The sequence below is a fragment of the Chiloscyllium plagiosum genome, unplaced genomic scaffold (genome assembly GCF_037043375.1).
Source record: "Chiloscyllium plagiosum isolate Xiang-an unplaced genomic scaffold, Cpla_swu_hap1 HiC_scaffold_23, whole genome shotgun sequence".
NCBI classification, from domain to species: domain Eukaryota; kingdom Metazoa; phylum Chordata; class Chondrichthyes; order Orectolobiformes; family Hemiscylliidae; genus Chiloscyllium; species Chiloscyllium plagiosum.
Genome location: NW_028270161.1, coordinates 53,237,754 through 53,259,498, shown reverse-complemented (window position 1 = coordinate 53,259,498; position 21,745 = coordinate 53,237,754). Strand labels below are relative to the sequence as shown.

The 21,745-nt window shown below is 41.5% G+C and overlaps 1 pseudogene; it reads left to right on the top strand.

The window, feature by feature from the left end:
• Nucleotides 1–2,197: 2,197 nt before the first annotated feature.
• LOC122561593 (ATP-sensitive inward rectifier potassium channel 8 pseudogene) lies at nucleotides 2,198–8,534 on the top strand (annotated as a pseudogene).
• The last annotated feature ends 13,211 nt before the right edge of the window (nucleotides 8,535–21,745 follow it).

Sequence of the window (21,745 nt, the reverse complement as noted above, 5' to 3'; positions counted from 1 at the left end):
TCCTGGATGGTGTCAAACATATTGGATGTTGTTGGGGCTGCACTCATCCAGGGCAACTGGGGAGTTTTCCATCATACTCCTAACTTATGCCTTGTGGACAGGCTTTGGGGAGTCAAGAGATGAGTTACTTGCAGCAGTATTCCTGGCCCCTGACCTGCTCTTTTAGCCACTGCATTTATGTGTTGAGTCCAGTTGAGTTTCTGATCAATGATAACTCCCAGGAAGTTGATAGTTGGGGATTCAGTGATGGTAATACCTTTGAATATCAAGGGGTGGTGGTTAGATTGTCTGGTATTGGTGATGGTGATAGTCTGGTATTTGAGTCGTGGTGATGAGGTGAGATTAGCTAATGTTGAGATACAAACGCAAGGAAATAATTACTGAAATTCAAAGCTTGCTGTTGAAATTGTGAGGTGGAGACTGGAACTTTTATTCTGTTCTATTAGATTGCTTTGTTTTCATTCTTTCAGTATTTTCCCAACTTTCTCTCCATTGCTCGTGTTGCTCAAGGCCTGGAAAATTCTGTACAATATTGTTTTATTTCAATCTCTCACATTTTGTATACGCATTAAAATATTGGAGTTCCATCATTCAAAGGCTGAAACCTGTTTATGCAGAGAGCAGGGCCATCTGAAGCCATCTCACCAATTACAGTGCAGAGGGGACCATATCTGCAAAAAACAGAGCATGTCGCAAGGATGAGGGAACTCTTTATGACTTAGTTCATGCCAGCGATGTCTGGAGAGACTGGCATATGTGCTTCCATGTCACGTTACTCTAATGTCAATTCTGGCTTGTGTAAACTTTTCATCCATTATCAAAATGGAAGTTGTTTCAGGACACAGAACAAAGAACACTACAGCACAGAAATGGGGTCCTTTGGCCGACCATGACACCAAGTTAAACTCATCCCTTTGGCCTGTCCTTGGTTCATATCTCTCCATTCCTTGCATATTCATGTGCTTATCTAGAAGTCCCTTAAACGCCCCTATTGTATCTGCCTCCACCACCACCCCAGTAACGTGTTCCAGACTCCTACCATTCTCTGTGGTTAAAAAATGCCCCTCTTTTGATCTTTCCCGCTCTCATCTTAAATACATGCCCCCTAACATCAGATATTTCAACTCTGGGAAAAAGACTTTGACTGTTAACCCTATCTATGCATTTCCTAATTATGTAGTCTTCTATCACGGTGGAAAGGTGTAATCTCTCCTTTAGGTAAATTACCCTATTTGTGGGTTGGGTTTGTCATTCCACTGACACAATTTTATGAAAAATGTGTTGTATACACAGCACAGAAACCAACCAGTCTGTCTCTAGCAGATCTGAGCTGGTGTTTATCCCACTCACAAACTTCCTCCCACTCTCGGTTTTATCCAACCCTGTAAGAGCATATCCCTCTACTGCTTTCTGTCTCTGAAATGGGGAAGAAATGCTGACCTAACCATGAAAAAAATGGGGAAAAATCACTTTAAAATTTGGCACATAGACTCGAGTTCACAAGTCTGAAATTTAGCACAGTGTGCTCTTGCCTAACTGTGCTAACAGTAACAAATCTGTCCACTCTTTTATATGCATAGAGTTCCAGGTGTGGCTGAGTTTAGTATGTGACGTGCAAACTATAGAGCGATGAGGGTCTGAGAATATTTTAAAGCCATCTCAATTGAACGTGTTCCGAAGTGAGTCATACTGAACTCGAAACGTTAACTGTTTTCTCTCAGCACAGACGCTGCCAGACCTATTGAGTTTTTCCAGCACTTCGTGTTTTTTTTTAGTTTGAACTGAGGGGCTACTGGTTCCGTGGCTGTTAACTGTTAAACTTGACAAAGGTTTCCCTGTGAATGCCATGTTAAGAAGGGAAGGAGAACTGATGCTGCTAATTGCGATTAAATGTTAAAAGTGCGCCAACGCTGGCGTGTTAATTCCGACAGCCTCAAAAGTCTGGCAAGAACAGAAACATTGAGAATGTTGCAAGCCAAGTCCAAAAATCCACCCCCAACCCCCCCCACCGTCATCAAAAAGTCTGGGACGAAGGAGACTGGAGTGAGGAATGTGCTGATTTGTATTGGTGTAATCTGTGAAACCTCAAAAAGACACAACAATCGGGCAGCTCTCAGCCTGACAAGAGTTTTTACACTTAGAATGATAATAACCAGCTTCAGAACCCACAGGGAGAGCAGCGATGTGACACTGTTCATGACGAGCATGACACTTCATCACTAGCTATTTCCAATTAAGCCCGGCTAGAGAATTTTGTCAACACTGTGTACACGAGGGGAACAGACATCGCATGAATCAGACAGATTCTGGAGGAGCTAAATAAGGTGCTAGAATGGGAGGGACAGTCCACGTGCTGAGGCAAACTCTCTCTCTCCTCTCTCTAACACATCAGTACTTAACCAGCGCAGGATCAGGAATGTAGAGTACAGCTACTCCAACTGGTCTGCTTACTAGAGTGCACTCAGGAGTGCCAGTCTCTTTCTCTCGCCCTAACACCGAGCTCTGCCTACCTACACAGGATCACGAAGGTGTGTCTCTTGTCTTCTCTCAGATACAATAAATGTTCCGCTTCAGAAACAAAAAAAACTGCTGGAAAAGCTCAGCTAGTCGGGCAGCATCTGCGGAGATGAATCAGCGTTGAGTGACCCTTAGAACTAATGATAGCTAGGAAAATGTGTTCTGCTTAGCAGCTCGAAGACAGAAGTGCCAATCTCTCTCTCGCCTAGAAACCAATTCAAGTGCCAAGCTCTGCTTATACACCGAGGATCAGCAGTGCCACACTCTCTCCCAGACACCGGTACAACTGGTCTGCTCAGCAAAGTGGGTTCAGGAGTGCCACTCTCTCTCCGTCTGAGTCTCGGACAAGGTCAGACTGTCTACAAAGGACCAGGAGTGAGTTCCTCTCTCCAAGACACCAACACTGGCCGGGGGAACAGAAGTGCCAATCTCTCTCGCCCTGACACCACTAAAGTGCCTGCCACACTCTCTCCCAGACATCACGGCAAACTCTACCCGTCTGCCCAGGACCAGGAGTGAGTTGCTCTCTCCCAGACACCAAGACTGAGTGTTTTGCTTAGTAACTGGAGGACACAAGTGCCCATCTCTCTCTCACACACACTCTCTCCCAGATCCCACTACAAAAGGCCAACTCCAACTCAGACTCAGGAGCGCCAGTGTCTGCGGTCTGCCCTCGCCCCCAGCCCAGCCCAGCCCAGCCCAGCCCAGCGCAGGGTGCCTGGTGGGTAAGGCCAGGACTATGCGGCCACAATGTTGGCCAGGAAGAGCATCATCCCGGAGGAGTACGTGCTGGCCCGGATCGCCGCCGAGAACGTGCGGCGTCAGCCCCGGTACACGGCGCGGCCCCGCCAGGCTCGCTTCATCGCCAAGAACGGCTCGTGTAACGCGGCGCACAAGAACATCCGAGAGCAGGGCCGCTTCCTGCAGGATGTCTTCACCACCCTGGTGGACCTCAAGTGGCGCTACACCCTGTTCATCTTCACCATGTCGTTCCTGTGCAGCTGGCTCCTCTTCGCCATGATGTGGTGGCTGCTGGCGTTCGCTCACGGAGACCTGGACCCCCGGCGGCCGAGCACCGCCTCGGAGCCGTGTGTCACCAAAGTGCGCTCCTTCAGCTCCGCGTTCCTGTTCTCCATCGAGGTGCAGGTCACCATCGGCTTCGGCGGCCGCATGATCACCGAGGAGTGTGCGAGCGCCATCGCCGGCCTCATCGTGCAGAACATCTCGGGGCTGATCATCAACGCGGTCATGTTGGGCTGTATCTTCATGAAGACGGCGCAGGCTCACCGCCGGGCGGAGACCCTCATCTTCAGCCGGCACGCCGTCATCTGCCTGAGGAACGGCCGCCTGTGCTTCATGTTCAGGGTGGGCGACCTCCGGAAGAGCATGATCATCAGCGCCTCGGTTAGGATGCAAGTGGTCCGCAGGAGCAGCACCGCCGAGGGCGAGCTCCTGCCGCTGCACCAGATCGACATCCCGGTGGACAACCCCCTGGGCAGCGGCAGCATCTTCCTGGTGGCTCCGCTCACCATCAGCCACGTGGTGGACCGCCGCAGCCCGCTCTACGAGATCTCGGCGAGTGACCTGCAGAGCCAGAACCTGGAGGTCATCGTCATCCTCGAGGGGGTGGTGGAGACCACCGGCATCACCACCCAGGCCCGCACCTCCTACATCTCCGAGGAGATCCTCTGGGGTTACCGCTTCGTGCCGGTGGTCACCGAGGAGGACGGCACCTACTCGGTGGACTACTCCAAGTTCGGCAACCGCGTCAAGGTGGCGACCCCGCGCTGCTCCGCCCGGGAGCTCGACGACAAGCCCTCCATCCTGATCCAGACCCTGCAGAGGAGCGAGCTCTCGCACCAGAACTCGCTGAGGAAGCGCAGCTCCATGAGGAGGAACAACTCCATGAGGAGGAGCACCCCGTCCCTCCTCAACAAAGTGCAGTTCTTCACCCCCAGCGACCCCGCCGAGCACTGAGCTCAAATCATTTCTCAGCGTTGGGGCGCGGTTGATATCTGCAAACTTGAGACCAGTTCACACTTTCTGACAAGCTCGTCATTCTGAGATCATTTGTATCATTCGCGGCGAGATTACAACAGAACGTTCAGCATTATATTACATATACATATTTTTAATTATACTATACAATGTATATATTATATCATAGAATCCCTACAATGTGGAAGAGTAACCCACCCAGACCCATTACCTTATCCTATTTCTCCTGACTAATGCTCCTACCCTGCACATCCCTGAACACTACGAGCAATTTAGCATGGCCAATCCACCTAACCTGCACATTTTTGGACTGTGGGAGGAAACCAGAGCACCCGGAGGAAACCCACGCAGCACGGGGAAAATGTGCAAACTCCACACAACCGCCCGAAAATGAAATCAAACTTGTGTCCCTAATGCTGTAAGACAGCAGTATAATATTTTACATTTATATTATGTATTATGCATATATTGTCGTAATAGAATATAGAAACAGGTCAAGCTGCAGATTATATCAAAGTACCTGTATAGAGATTGTGCAAAAGTTAAAAAAAATCAGTGAGAATATACTCGGCACAACGTAATATATACATAAGGTATGTTCTAACATATAATGTAATTTTGTATGTATTGTATGATATACCTTATGTATATATTACACTGAATATATTCCCAGCAATTTTTTTCATTCATTTGCACAATCTATATACTGTACTTCAATAGAACCTGCAGCCTGGCTTTTTAAAATATTCTATTACTATTTTATATGCATAATATATAATATAAATATATAATATATCGTATGTATTATATAATGTAACATATATTATGTATATACTGTATTAATAGAATATAAAAAACAAGCCAATTTGCAGGTTGAATAAAAAACATTCATTCATGAGCATAATTTTATATCTATAATTAGAATTAGGTTTATTTTCACATTACTCAAGTGCAGAAGTACAGTGAAACATTTACAATGTCACCCCTCAGGGCACCATCTGAGGTACCAAATACCTAGGTACAAGTCTTAGATACAAAAATAGAGAAATAAAGGAAGTTATATTACCTTAGTATAAGTTAGACAAATAAGAACTAAAATAAAAGGATAAACATTACAGTCAGATAATCAGATTACAGATAAACATTATATTGCAGTAGATGAACACAAGAGGCTTTCACACGTGCTCACAAGCCACTAAATGCCTGTATTGATCCCCAGTCCAACAATGATTCCTGCTCTGCTCCAGGCACACTGACCATCCTGCTCCGCTCAACATCATTCAATATAATCTGCAGCTTGGCTTGTTTTTCTGTTGGTTGTTATACAAACAATGCAAAAGGTTTTACAGAAGGCTATGCCCATTTGCAGTAACTATGAATTCCTGTGGATGTCATCGGCCTCCACTGTCTGTTACTGACAGGACTAGTTGCCAGTGAAGTGGCCTAAGTCAATCTTTCATCAACTAACTGCAAAGGACCAGGAGTCATTCTGCTGCCAATTTGCTACAGTGCATTATTTCAGTGTAATTTCTTTTAGCATTTGACACTATGTAGAGTTTGTACTCATCAGGGTACCTCTCCTCAAGTTTATCATCTTTTCATCATTGTGCCTTATCCCAGTTTCACACCACTTGTTAACAGTCCCTGAGCCCAGTTTCACAGTTTGCAGAACTGTGGAAATCAATTAAATTTGAATTCATTTATCTTTATTTGATGAATTCTGCTGAAACAAACAGGCTAAACAAACCACAGATATTCTTTGTACATGCTTTTGCCTGTGTACTGTAAGAGCTGGAAGCACAGGGCATGACTCCAAGAAACAGAGTGACATTTTCCTGGTAGAAACAAGGGAGACAGAATTACATGAAAGATGACAGAATGGTGAGGCACAAAGAAACATTTTGAAAGGGAGAAAAATAATAGTAAATAGAAGGACAGTGATAGATATTGAAGGAAGGTCCTTAAGTGGGCTGTGATTATGTAGAATGGTTATTTTTGGGTGTAATAAAACCAAGTTATAATCCATTCCAAGTGCTGGTAGAGTGGAAAAAAAATCTCTAAAACATTGATTAATATGTTAAATACAGAATTAAGTCAAAGCTTATAGCACGTGGAGTGTAAATAATGCTCTTCTGTAACATTCAACTATAAAAGGAGTAGAGGCATTCGTGTTTGAACAACTATAAAGATTTCAAAGGATCCCATGATTTACTGAACAGACTATAATTGAGGTGGAATTTGAAAAATTGTTGGGCAATAGTTCTTATAATATCTGGCATGTGATAATATATAAAAATACATTATGATACCACTTTACCAGCCACGCTACTACTATGTAACAATTTAAATTGATTTTCTAGATTTGAGGTGTATTAGAATGTTAAACTGTAATTGTCATGCTGAACATGTTTTTTTTACTACTTTAAACTGCAATGGAGATTGCATTCCAAGTACAATTTTATTCAATTGTCTTTTTCCAGGGTTTATGTATAACTACTTTAACACAAAACCTGAAAGCACTTTTCTTCCATAGCCATTTGCGGTATTCTGGAGGATCTGATGAACTCTAAATAGAAATGATATACCATGCAACACTGAATGTTTTATAATGTTGCTGATGTGAAATTCTAAGACAGCTATATATGGAGACATTAAAAGGTCATCTAGAGACCAACTGACTGGTAAATGTGTAAAATCCTGGTTGCTTTAAGATTTCAAAAATGTAAGGAATGATTTTTTTTCCATACTTTTGTCACTTTGAATAATATCACTGTGAATTTTCATGCAGATGTTTTATTATACAACCCAATGTGCTGTTTGACCAAATAATTTCTTAATACTCCACTGCCTCCTTTCAGTAATCTTACTGCAATGGTTGAATCACTTGATTATCACTTTTCACACCAGTCATTAAATAAGGGTAGCTTTACCACTTAGTTTACACTGATAAATCTAAAAGTGGAAATACACCAATTGCTGCTTTAAGGTTGGAACAAGTCAGGGTCTGTAGCAGCCATGGTCAAACCCTGTTCAATAGGTGATGGTGCCAAAGACACACAATCAAAGCAAATTTGAAGTTATTTTTGTGGGGAACAATAGCGCACCTCTGTACCCCACAACAATATCTCAGCAGCTTATTAGCCCAATGTAACAGAGGGTAATGCCTCAAAATCACTGCTGTCTCTTCATCTCTTACTTCCAACCAGGAGTGAAGTGCTTCATTCTCTTACTTCCTCAGGATGCAGTTTCTTCATGTAGTTGACTTGTCAGGCCAACAGCTCACTTTGGTCTCTTTAGCCTTATTGTATCTTCAGCTATAACCACTTTAGGTTTCATTTTTTCCCTTTGAGCTGAAATGGAATTCCTTTTATACTCCCTATTTATAATTAACTTGAAGTAGTACGATTTTCTTCTTTTAACCAAACCATGTCTTGAGGAGTTCTATATCCCCATGAATTCCATTAAAGACTGAGACTTCTGTTTCATATTATGGATAAAACTTCCATCTCACTTCTGACTTCCAAACTTTCTTTCAATTCCAAAACTTTTTTTTTCTTTAACTTGTCGATATTACAACTTCCTTCTAAACTCTGATATGCCATTCTCTCCAGATATCTCCTCTCCAGTTCCTTATTGGGCTCAAATTATGACAGTATCCTAATGGAAGGAAACCAAAACAGTAGAGGTCTTTAATTTCTTTGGTCATTCCTACCAGCTGTAAGGTATTTAAAACATGAACTAGGTATAATTCAGTGAGATGGTTCGCCTTTTATTCTTTTGAACATTGCTGATAACACCTGGACCAGGAAGTTAGACTTTTTCTATGGGGTCACAATGTAATCAAAAAAGGTCAAGCATTTTATGTACTGTTTAATATAATTTTATAATGTCAACTGTTATTGTACTGATCAGAAAACAGCTATTTATTATTTATCTATCTATTTAAGAAAACGAGCTTATTAATATTTTAATAATGATGTGCACTGCAAGGTTTAATTAAAATTATATATTCAGCTCAATTGCCGCCATATTCCTCTACCAGGCTGAAGGAAACTTTCATTCTTCTTTTCTAGCCATTAGCTATAAAGCAGTAGTAGCCGTTTTGATTCCGAATTCAGATGTTCTGTTTTCAGATCTTAATTTAGTCTACAGTTAGGTTGATACTTGTGAACAGTAGTTAGGGAATGCTACACTGTCAGGGTGCTGTCTTATATGTTACATCAATGTTTTATGCCTGCTTCTCCGGTTAATGTGAAAAAAAATTATTGCGTTATTTTTAAAAAAGGCTGGGGAGTTCATCTTGCCATCTCAGCCAATATTTAACTTTCAATCCGCATTACTAACACAGACATCAAGGCCAAACTATGCACAATTCGATTGGATTGTTACTTACATTGCAGTAGTGCCTGCACTGTAAAAGTGAAAGGTAAAGTCACCGTGGAAGTGCTGCCTCATTTGAGAGAGACTAGCATTGCTTAAGCCAAGGGTCACCACACCTCAGGTTAGGTGAGGGATTGAGAAGGAGAGTCTTTCACGGTAACCTCAATTGGTGTAGGAACTGAAGCAATGCTATTGGCATCACTCTACATTAATAAACTGGCTACCCGATCAATTGAACTGACTCCCAACATTTCAACTACTTCAATGGCTATAAAACATGCTGCAATGTCATGAGGTTGTGGAGTGCTATAGATGTGCCACACTTAGATTGGTTATTTTTCTGAAAAATTGGTGTCATGAAAGACCAGCTGCATGGAATCCTGAACTCTAGAGAAATGTTCTTGGTATGGGAAACCCTAGCCAGTTTTAACCACCCACACAGATCGAATAGGGAGGGAGGGAGCTAACCACAGCAATTTGTAATGGTTTAGCATTTAGCTTTTGCTTTCCATTATGTACATTATGTTTCATATTGTCTCTAATGGGTCCCAAAATTTGCTTCTGCTGCTCTGTTTCATTGATTTAATTAATTACCAAACATGTGGCAGTAATTTCACATCTGAAATAATTCATGGGTTTTGGGATGTCATATATTCATGTATGACATCATCTGAAATGTAAAAAATGATGTTGTGTCCAGGCCATGAACAAAACTGATATACACATGCATCTATTAAAACAGCATTTTTAAAATGGTCCTTTTCAGCTGTGTCAATTTTGATGTGAGTTGGAGATGCCGGTGTTAGACTGGGGTATACAAAGTTAAAAATCACACAACACCAGGTTATAGTCCTACAGGTTTAATTGGAAGCACACTAGCTTTTGGAGGGCAGGTGTACAACCACCTGATGAAGGAGCGATGCTCCGAAAGCTAGTGTGCTTCCAATTAAACCTGTTGGACTATAACCTGGTGTTGTGTGATTTTTAACTTCGCCAATTTTGACAACAGTGGGAAAATCCATCATGTAAATGCTAGACTTGTACAACAAATAATTTCATTTGTTTTTAAAATTGATCATCACAATTTACTAAATTCCTAACAAAATTGATCATTCCAGCAGACAAATGTTAATATTAAACATGAGAATTGTTTATTTGGACAAATTTGCCTCATCCTTGTATGTATTCTTTTGTGACACATTGACACTTCAAGGCCAGTATCTGTTGCCTCATCATGAAACAATGATAGACTGTGTAGCTTGCTTAACTATTTCAGAAGACAGTTAAGAGTCAACAAAATACTTTGTGGGTCTGGAGTCACAAATAGACCAGACCAGATCAAAATAGCAGATTTCCTTACCTCACAGGCCTTTGAGAACTAAATGGTTCTCTACATCAATCAATAATAGCTTTACTAGCTTTTAATTTCAGATTTATAATTTAATGAATTAAACTTCAACCAGCTACTATGGTGGGATTTGAGTCCATGTCCCAGAATATTAGTCTGTGCCTCTGGATTAATAATTCCATGACATTTTACACCACCATCTTCCTCATCTTATTTTCTGCAATTTTATGGATCATTTTAAATTTGAGAGTGATTGAATATTTTGAAAGATAATTAATTTTCAGCAGGTACATATTACTATTGGCATATTTCTGGATAAATTGAGGGCCAATGGAGTTTGCACATTCTCCCCGTGTCTGTGTGGGTTTCCTCCGGGTGCTCCGGCTTCCTCCCACAGTCCAAAGATGTGCAGGTCAGGTGAATTGGCCATGCTAAATTGTCCCGTAGTGTTAGGTGCATTAGTCAGAGGGAAATGGATCTGGATGGATTACTTTTTGGAGAGTCGGTGTGGACTTGTTGGGCCAAAGGGGCCTGTTTCCACACTGTAGGGAATCTAATCAAAAAGCAGTTTCACAGCAACATTTAAATCAAATCCACGTTAATTATATCACTCACCTGTCAAATGTTCTTATCAAGTGTTTACTGAACTTTGTGGTCATACCTGAAAGCAAAATAAACTTAAGCATCGATATTTATATTGTATGTGTATTTCTGGCTATCATCCAGGTGGAAAGAGACAATCTTCCATCTTCACAGATCATATGAATTTGGAGTAGCCGATTCGATCCCTCAAGTGCATTCTGCTCCTCAATAAGATCATGGCTGATCCAATTTTGGCCTCAACTCCACCTTTGCAATGATCAATTGATTTAAGTTAAATTTTGCAAGCTGCTTGGTTAGTTTTGAGTCAACATCAACAAACCTTGAATTTGGGCCTCTGACATCATCAATGCTCCAAAACAACCTCAAAGCTCACAGGGGCAGAACGGTGGCTCAGAGATTAGCACTGCTGCCTCACAGCATCAGGGATGGAGTTCGATCCCTGCCTTGGGCGACTGTCTGTGTGGTGTTTGCACATTCTCCCCCTGTCTGCGTGGATTTCCTCCCATAATCCAAAGATGTGCACGCCAGGTGAATTGCTAAATTACCCATAGTGTCAGGTGCATTAGTCAGGGGTGGGGGAATGGGTCTGGGTGGTTGCTCTTTAGAGGGTTGGTGTGGACTTGATGGGCCAAAGGGCCTGTTTCCATACTGTAGGGAATCTAATATAACCTGAACCAGCTTTGGGTAGCATGGTAGTTCAATGGTTAGCACTGCTGCCTCACAGGGCCAGGGACCCAGGTTTGATTCTCTCCTCGGGTGACTGTCTGTGTGGAGTTTGCACATTCTCCCTGTGGTTTCCTCCTACATTCCAAATGATGTGCAGGTGAGATGAATTGGCCATGCTAAATTGCCCATCGTATTACGGGTAAATGGAGGGAAATGATTCTGGGTGGGTGACTCTTTGTAGTGGACTTGTTGGGCCAAAGGGCCTGTTTCCACACTCTAGGAAATCTAATCAAAGATGCTTGACATAACCTCACGTTCTGTTGAAGTTTTCTGCAAGGTATTTTCTCAGGTCTGGTGTCACTGGTTACATCCATAAGCAAGACTAATATATATTGTGATGTGGAGCTTATGTTTTGTATGCTATAAAACAACAATGAACTTCCTTGATCAAAATCCTTATGCTAGCAATAAAATATATAAAGTTTTACTAAACAAAGTCTTAATTCTTCGACTCATCCAATGAGATGCAAACTTTGCACCAGTAAGTGGTTATGTTTACACAGGACAAACCAACTAACTGTAGCCAGTATATCATTGCAGTGTAAACTTTTCAATGTCATGATCAAGTTTGGAGAAGTGCACTGTTGTTCTGACCCATTATTTTTAAGTTACAACATAAATTAAAAATCTTTTTCTCAGTTATTAAGATGAACAATTAACTGCCTTATCTATATCAGATTTTAAACAATACAAACTAGTCAGATTTTTTACTAAACCAAATTATTGGTTTATTATCAAAGCAAAACTTATTCAATAAATATGTAGCAATTAGTTAAGATATACAGACAGTAATGTGGAAGTTTATGTGTGTATCCTTCTAAATATTCCCAAAACATGCAAGATGTTCAGCAAAATAGAGAAACATATTGGTTTTCTGAGAAACAACACTTTGGCCAACAGCTTATTCATAAAGGCAAATGGATAAAACTAGGAAGTTCCAAAGTCTGTTGCTATGTTGCCATGTGGTCGTATCACACACCACACACAGTTAGCTTTGACGTCTTGCAGACATAGCTTGCTGAGGAAGTACATCTTGAGATTCCCTTTCAATCACTCTTTTAAAAGAAAAAAAAGTTTCACCATTAACGAACAAAGAGTTTTATTTTCAGAAATGGGAAAGATCAGCTGGGAAGTTTGTTCGAAGCAGGCTTTCCTCCAAGTGAACCAATAAAACCCTCTGCCTCTAGTCACTGTTCAAAACAGTCCTTACAGGGGTCACCTGCAAAGAAAGCAATTACAACTGGCCGTTTGGTTCACAAAAGACTTGATCATGGTCTCCAATGCCCAGAATGAACTTTTCAATTACCTCTGAAATAAACCACTCCAAGTTTTTATATAAAATAAATAAATCAATTTTAATAATCTTTTAAAACTTGAACCTTTCAGGTAATTTTAAATATAAATCATCTTTGTAATACTGGAATATGTGAAAGTACTAATGACACAAGACTTTTCCCATTGAAAATAGGCATTTAAAAGCAAGTTATCTTGTGACAACTACAAACTGGATTAATGCTTAAGAGAAATTACCATTACCTTTTAAAGCATAATTATGGCTTTGGCCCATTACTCTGAGATTTAGACCTACTTGCAAGTGACTGAAAATACTTTATTAGTTGCAAAGTGGTTTTTGACAAAAATTCCATTTAAGTCTTTCTTTCATTGTCTGTATCTTAGGGACTGAAAAAAAGTAGCTGCAGAGATAATGTTTGCATTGGTTGTAAACTTCCAAAATTCCCTAGATTTTGGAAAACTCACTCTGATTAGAAAAAAGACAGAAAACTAACAGCTCTATTTACAAAAGGAGTAAGTGAATAAGCATAAAAACACATTGGAAGTTCATTATAATATAGATGTTGCAGTCCAGAAACTGGAATGCAATATTATTGGACAACATTAATAATGAAACATTGGTTTTGTGAAAGAGAAATCATTTTTGACAAACTTATTTGAGTTCCTGAGGATGTAACAAGCAGAGTGAATAAAGTTGGGCCCCCGAGATGTAGCCTATTAAGATTTTCAAATTCCTTAAAGTATTACATGAAATGTGTCACATGACCTCATGGTGTTTAGGTTAATAATATTGGCACAGACAGAGGATTGACGAAAGGACATGATCAGACCGTCGGGATAAGTAGATCATTGCAGATTGACAATTTGTGGGGCGTCACAGGAATCACTGCTGGGGTCTCAACTATTCACAATTGATATTTTTGGATGAAAGGGCTGTGTGAAAGAGAGTGTGTTTTTGCCATTTTTGCTCAGAATACTAAGATAGGTAGAAAGCAAGTTGTGGGGAGATTGCAAAGAGCTGGATTTTCTACACACCACCCCTGCACTTGAACACAAGGATGTTTAATCCACTGTGTGACATATGTACAAGTTATCTGCCTTCCCCTGTTACTGGTGCTAGGCCATCACCTTCAAATAGACATTTGATACCCTTAAGTCTGGTCTAATGAGTGACAGGAGAGGCCAGGGTTTGTGTTAGGGGTGTGTGTGTGTATTTGCATGGGTGTGAGAGTTGGGAGAGGAAGGTTCCTTCTTCACAGAATCGCTGAGCCCATTGGACAGGAACCTCCCAAGGTATCCTCACAAGATATATAAAACTACAACTGTGTATGCAAATTGACCCACCCAACCTTGCAAATATGTCCCTGCAAAGCATTTAGCACATCCAGTGTAAAAGTCCCTCAAGCCCCAAGAACAGTACCATCAATAGCCTCCACTTTCAGTGGTGCCATTGGCAATGAAGAGATGCTAGCATTTCAATCCGATGTTTTAACACTCCCTGTTTACTTTCACACTGTGCAATAGTCATTGTCTTCCAAGGATTGTTCTGTCTTTAGATTGTTTATTTGACCTACTCCATTATGCTTGGATCTAAATCTAATGTTAAATCTTTCCTTGGTGGATGTGGAAGGAACTGGTTAAAGAAACACCCGTGGGACGTATTTTACAAGCCCTTTTCTACTCCGATTCCAAAAGTCTGCTTTAAGTTAAGATTCGTCTTATGACAACTTTAGTTCTACGATCCCTTAAAACTGCAAACAAATTTCATCTCAAAGAATTCAAACAAATTCAAATATGTTAGGGCTCATCGTACAGTCCCAACATTGTCAATGCTCCTTTTCTTTAAAAATCTGCAATCCAAGCATACACCACTGTTAACAAGCCCTTTCTGTTTAATAAGTCTCATTGTATATTTTGGTATTTTACTTCACTCTCCTAAAGGTTTTATAAGATGGAATATTGAGTTCCCAATCTCACCTCACTGAGGCCAAGCTTCTTTGTTGACAACAGTGTCATAGTGACCTTTTGATCTAATCGAGGATGTTGAGCTCTTTATAGTCTCATTATCAAAGTCTGTGAACAAAAATGCAAGTTTACAATTTTTCTTTTGGGATGAAGCTGTTGGTTTTCTGTTGTATTTCATTGCAACACTCAGCATTGGACTGATACCAATGTCAGTTTTCCTACACCACCCCTGTGTGGTTCTGGCGAGGAGATAACCCCAGCTCAGCGAGCAAACCTATATCTAATACCTCAACCTTAGCTACAAAACTCGTTGACATAACTCCATATTTGGATAAGTGACTCTCCCTCTCAGCAATTCAAATCACTCTTCTTTGAACAAAATGTAATCACTGGGGAGGTGAATGGCTTGGTGGTTTTATCGCTGACCTGTTAATGAGGCACACTGATAATATTCTGGGGAGCTAGGTTCAAATCCTGCCTTGGCAGATAGTATAGTTTCAGTTCAATTTTAAAATCTGAAATTAAGATGAAATAATTTTTGGGAAAAACCTGTCAGATTCATACCCTGCTGCAAGTGAGACACATGTTATTTGAGGAGGCAGGTGGGAAGCTTAGCTTTTGCATGGCGCTTCCATTGTTTGTACTTGACCATCAACTGGGCCTAGCAGAGCAACATTTGTAGTTCCAAGATAGCGCCAGATAGCAGGACTAAATGCAGGCTCTTATCTGTGGATCATCTACTTTATTTCGCTTTTTTTCATTTAGCTTCTGCTCCTTTTCTTCCATGTTTTTCATTCGTTTTTCTTTTTGTTGGCAAGTTAGCAGCAGCAAGAGCGGGCCATGCATGGTGTGGTGGCAGCTTCCCGGTGGTCGGAGTCGGTGGATGTGGCTCCTCCTGGTGGTTGGAGGTGGCAACAGCAGCAGCAAGAATGGCCCCTGAGCATTCGGAGCTGGTGGCAGCAATGGCAAAGTTCCTCCAGTGGATCGGAGGTGGCGGCAGTGGACCCTTCAAGGTGGTGGTGCTGGCAAGGTGATATCTCAGAGGAGGGTAGCCAGGCCTGGCAGCAGAGCCAGGGACTCCTGATTGTGGTAAAGAAAGCTCAGAGCAGGCACTCCTGGTTATTAGCGAGGCAGCAACAGAGCCATGATTTCTCATTGCAGGACAAGTGTGGGTTCAGCATGACAGATGAACAGAAGGATAGAAACCGCACATGGGCAGTGAGTACAGGCCTAACTAAGGACTAGGAATCAGGAATTAGGAATAAGCACAGGCTTGGTGTGACAGAGGGCCTGTTCCTGTTCTGTATTGTATTATTGTATATCAATGTCATGACTGGCAATTTGGGTGTGCCCAACTGTACAGAACCTGCATTTAGAATAAAGAAGGTAAATAGCAGTGAGACAGAACAGAGCTCTGCTTTTCTCTGCTGCTTCTTCAACTGCCCACATCTCAATCTGGAAAAACACAGCAAACTCAGGGCAGAGGCTAGGCTATGCAATGTAAAGCATGGATCCTACAGCTTTTCCAAGTCTGTTTGTCCAGCCTTTCGTAGCCATAAAATTTAACTGGAGTCATAGAGGGTGACCTTACAGAGGTTTATAAAATTGTGAGGGGCATGGATAGGATAAACAGACAAGGTCTTTCCCCTGGGGTGGGGAAGTCCAGAACTAGAGGGCATAGGTTTAGGGTGAGAGCGGAAAGATTTAAAAGGGGGCTAAGGGGCAATGTTTTCAAGCAGAGGGTGGTGCCTGAATGGAATGAGCTGCCAGAGGAAGTGGTGGAGGCTGGTACAATTACAACATTTAAAAGGCATCTGGATGGTATATGAATAGGAACAGCTTAGAGGGATATGGGCCAAGTGCTGGCAAATGGGACTAGGTTAATTTAGGATATCTGGATAGCATGGACAAGTTAGACCAAAGGGTCTGTTTCTGTGCTGTACATCTCGATGATTCTATAAGTATGACTCTGACTTTTATTTATTCACTCATGGGATGAGTACAAAGAAAGATGGCTGTGGCTACTGGAGGTCAGTCATCTCAGTTCCATGACATCTCTGCTGTGATGGAAGGTTTCATCAACAATGCAACAAGCAGCACTTGCTTAGCATTAACCTGTTCACTGATATTCAATTTGGGTCCTGTCAGGGCTACTCAGCTCCTGACCTCATTACAACCTTGGGTCACATATTGATAAAAGAGTTGAATTTTAGAGGTGAGTTGAAAATGATATCTTGATATCCAAGCTGAGTGGAGCATCAAAAAGCCTAAACCAAAGTTAATGGGAATCAGAAGGAAACCTTACTGATGGCTGGAATCATACATAGGAAGATGGTTGCAATTGTTGGAGATCAGTCACCTCAGCTTCAGGCCATCTCCAGAGAAGTTCCTCAGGCGACTATCCTAGGCCTGACCATCTTCAACTGCTTCATCAATGACCCTTCCTCCATCATAGCATATGAACATACAAACCAGAAAAAAAAAGTAGTCTACCCAAACATTTGAGCCACCTCTGCTGTTCAATAAGATCACGGTTGATGTGATTTTAACATTAACTCTACATTTCTGAACATCCAATGATCTTTCAACCCTTTGGTAACCGAGAATCTATCTATTCCTACCTTAAAAATATTTAAAGGTTCTTCATCCATTACCTTTTGAAGGAGAGAACTTGAAAGACCCACAGTCCTCTGAGAGAAGGTCAAAGTTCACTGATGACTGCACACTATTAAGCACCATCATGACTCCCCAAGTACTAAAGCAATTCATGTCCAAATGCAGTGAGACCTACAGAATATTCAGGTTTTGGCTGAAAACTGGCAAGTAACATTCACATCACACAAATGCCAGGCAATGACCATTTCCAAAAGAGAGAATATAACCTAGGTTAATTGACATTCAGTGACATTACTATCACTGAATCCTCCACTATCAATATCTTGGGGGTTACCATTGAAGAGAAGCTGAACCAGACTAGCCATATAAATACAATGGCTACAAAAGCAAGTCAGAGGTTCAGAACACTGTAACATGTAATTCACCTCCTGACTCTGCCAAAGACTGTCCATCATCTACAAGGCACAAGTCAAGAGTGTGATGGCACTGATTTCCTTATGTTCCCATGATGTATGACTCAGGCTGTACATCTTGTTTAATCTCGATAGATTTCCTTAAATTCCATAATTACTCTTATTAGTTCATCCCATTGTTCATTATTTAAGTTTGAGAATATGATGTCTGAATAATTATTTTGAAGTAAGGAAGTAAATTGAGTTAAACATATTACTGGTGGCTTAGTTAAACATAACCAGTGTTCTCCTAGTAGTCATTGTTACAGCTTGGATAAATTAATTTCCAAGTAACAGTTTCATAATAACAGTTAAAGTTATATCCATGTGAATTGTACAACTCACCTATGTCAGTGAAATGTTAACTCTGTTTCTCTCTTTGCAGATGCTGCCAGACCTGCTGAGCTTCTTCAGCACTTCCTGTTTTGTTTATTTTTTGTTAATGATAAGCTGGTTAATATATTACACAAGCAATTTTTCTTCTTCATAGAACATGCAAATTAGAATTTAGACTGACTGTCCATGTAGGACTTCCAGTCTCTCAAGCATGCTCTGCCATTCAATAAGATCATGGCTGATCCCATTGTGACCTCAATTCCACCTGCAATGGGAGTCGGATATCACTGGTAAAGCTAATGTTTGTCGGCCATCTCTGATTTTCCTTGCACTGAGTGTCTTGCTAAGCCATTTCAGAGAACAGTTAACAGCCAGCCATGCTCCTGTCAATCTGGAGTCATGGGTTGGCCAATGGAAATGCTTGTCTGGTAGCTTCCATAATAGGTGACTGGTTCTAAAAGCCATCTTGACATGTTGTATTATACTAAAGTTATGATCCATTTTATTTCAAAGCAATGTCAACAATTTTCCATAGGATTGAACTGGACTCATTTTGAACTGTTCATTTATCACGAATAAATGAGCATAAAATCCAATTCCTTTCTATTGTATATTGCATTTATACAGGGACACTAAAACTCAACTGTAAATCAAACTAGCACAACAAACCCTAAAAAGGCAAACCTCTGTGGTACTCTTCAAGATGTCAGTCCTACAAATAACAAAGAAATAAAAATGACATATGATGTGCAGTCCAAAACAATTACTAGATTAACTTTCAGTTAAACTGAAGCAAATGTAACAAACAGTAAAATGGCAAAACAGAAAGTGTGATCCTAAATTATACTTAATTTCTACTAATAAAAATTTCAAGCAACTATTAATTCTTTGTTTATGTAAGATACTGGCAGCAACCAATAACTGGATGTTCCAACTCTTGTAACATCTGTTTCACTTGATTTCCTTTATCCTTTATTTGCAGTTGCTGCATGAATCTTGTTTCTATTGAGCTGGTTCTTGGTTCTTGGCTCATAGAAACAAAAAAAAAAGGACAAGTCCATTTCAACCTTCAAGCCTATTGCTTTATTCAATGAGATGAGATCAACGCTGATAGCATTAATTCTCCATGCCTATCTTTGCTCCACATTTCTTAATGCTTTTAACTATCAAAATCAATCAATCAATCTCAGGTTTAAAATTGACAATTGATTGAGCATTAATTTCCATGGTGAGAGTTGCAAATTTCAACCTATTCTTTGCAAGAACTGTCTTCTAATTGCAATCCTGAATGGAATGGCTCAAATTTTTAGACTATTCTCTCTATTCCTAAATACCTCAACTCGTGGTAATATTTCTCCCACTGCTCTATCTGTTCCTGAAACCTGTAATCAAATGGCCCTTTTCATCTTTAAATTCTAAAAGTGCAACTTTAGTTTATTAATTCTCTCCTTATAGCTCAATCTTTAGAGTCATCCAAGTAAATCTCTTGCTACATTCCAAAGAAGATAAGAACCAGGAGAAGGAGTAGGCCATCTGACCCCTCGAGCCTGCTCTGTCATTCATTAAGATTATAGATGATCTTTTCATGGACTCAGCTCCACCTCTCCGCCTGCTCATCACAACCCTTAATTCCGTTACTGCTCAAAAATCTATCTTTGCCTTAAAAACATTCAACCAGGTAGCTTCAACTGCTTCATTAGACAGGGAATTCTACAGATTCACAACCACTTGGGTGAAGATATTAACTCTATTCACAACCTTTTGGGTGAAGAATTTCGTCCTCAACTCAACCCTAAATTTGCTCCCCCTTGTTTTGAGGCTATGACCCCCAGTTCTAGTTTCACCCATCAGTGGAAACAAGCTGTCTGCTTATACCTTATCTAGTCTTTTCATAATTTTATATATTACTATAAGATGCCCCTAATTCTTCTAAATTCCAATATAGTCCAATCTCCTCATATGCCAATGCTCTCAACTCCAGAATCAACCTAGTGAACCTCCTCTGCAACCCTTCCATTCTTTCTCAGGTAAGGAGACCAAAACTGTACTCAGTACTCCAGGTATAGCCTCACCAGCACTCTACGCAGCTGCAGCATAATCTCCCTGTTTTTAAACTCCATCTCTCCAGCAATGAAGGACAATATTTGGGTAGCACGGTGACTCAGTGGTTAGCATGCTGCCTCACAGTGCCAGGCACCCGGGTTTGATTCCAGCCTTAGGGGACTGCCTGTGTGGAATTTACACATTCTCTCTGTGTCAGTGTGGGCCTCCTCCAAGTGCTCCAGTTTCCTCCCACAATCCAAAGATGTGCAGGTCAGGTGAATTGGCCATGCTAAATTGCCCATAGTGTTAGGTGCATTAGTCAGGGGTAAATATAGTGAAGGGGAATGGGTCTGGGTGAGTTACTCTTCGGAGGGCCAAAGGGCCTGTTTCCATACTGTAGAGAAGCTAATCATTCCATTCTTAATAACCTGCTGCACCTGCAAACCCATTTTTTGTGATTCATGTACAAGGACACCTAGGTCCCTCTGCACAGTGGCATGCTGCAATTTTTTTGTCAGTTAAATAATAGTCCATTTTGCTGGTATTCCTACCAAAATGGACGATCTCATTTTTACCAACATTGTACTCCATCTGTTCAATTCTTGCCCACTCACTTAACCTACCTATATCCCTCTGCAGACTTTCAGTGTCTTCTGCACACTTTGTTCTACTACTCATCTTAGTGTCATCTGCGAACTTTGACGCACTACACCATCTCTCCAAAGCCCAGTATATATTTCCTAAGGTGTTGTTTTCAGAAGTGCTTACAACACTCCAGGTATGATAGTACTCAGTGGTAGCACTCCTGTTTCTGAGTCAGACAGTTAAGAGTTTGAGCTGAAAATGTGTTGCTGGAAAAGCGCAGCAGGTCAGGCAGCATCCAAGGAACAGGAGAATCGACGTTTCGGGCATAAGCCCTTCTTCAGGAATGAGGAAAGTGTGTCCAGCAGGCTAAGATAAAATGTAGGGAGGAGGGACTTGGGGGAGGGGCGTTGGAAATGCAATAGGTGGAGGGAGGTCAAGATGAGGGTGATAGGCCGGAGTGGGGTGGGGGCGGAGAGGTCAGGAAGAAGATTGCATGTTAGGAAGGCGGTGTTGAGTTCGAGGGATTTGACTGAGACAAGGTGGGGGGAGGGGAAATGAGGAAACTGGAGAAATCTGAGTTCATCCCTTGTGGTCGGAGGGTTCCCAGGCGGAAGATGAGGCGCTCTTCCTCCAACCATCGTGTTGCCATGGTCTGGCGATGGAGGAGTCCAAGGACCTGCATGTCCTTGGTGGAGTGGGAGGGGGAGTTGAAGTGTTGAGCCACGGGGTGGTTGGGTTGGTTGGTCCGGGTGTCCCAGAGGTGTTCTCTGAAATGTTCCGCAAGTAGGCGGCCTGTCTCCCCAATATAGAGGAGGCCACATCCGGTGCAGCGGATGCAATAGATGATGTGTGTGGAGGTGCAGGTGAATTTGTGGCGGATATG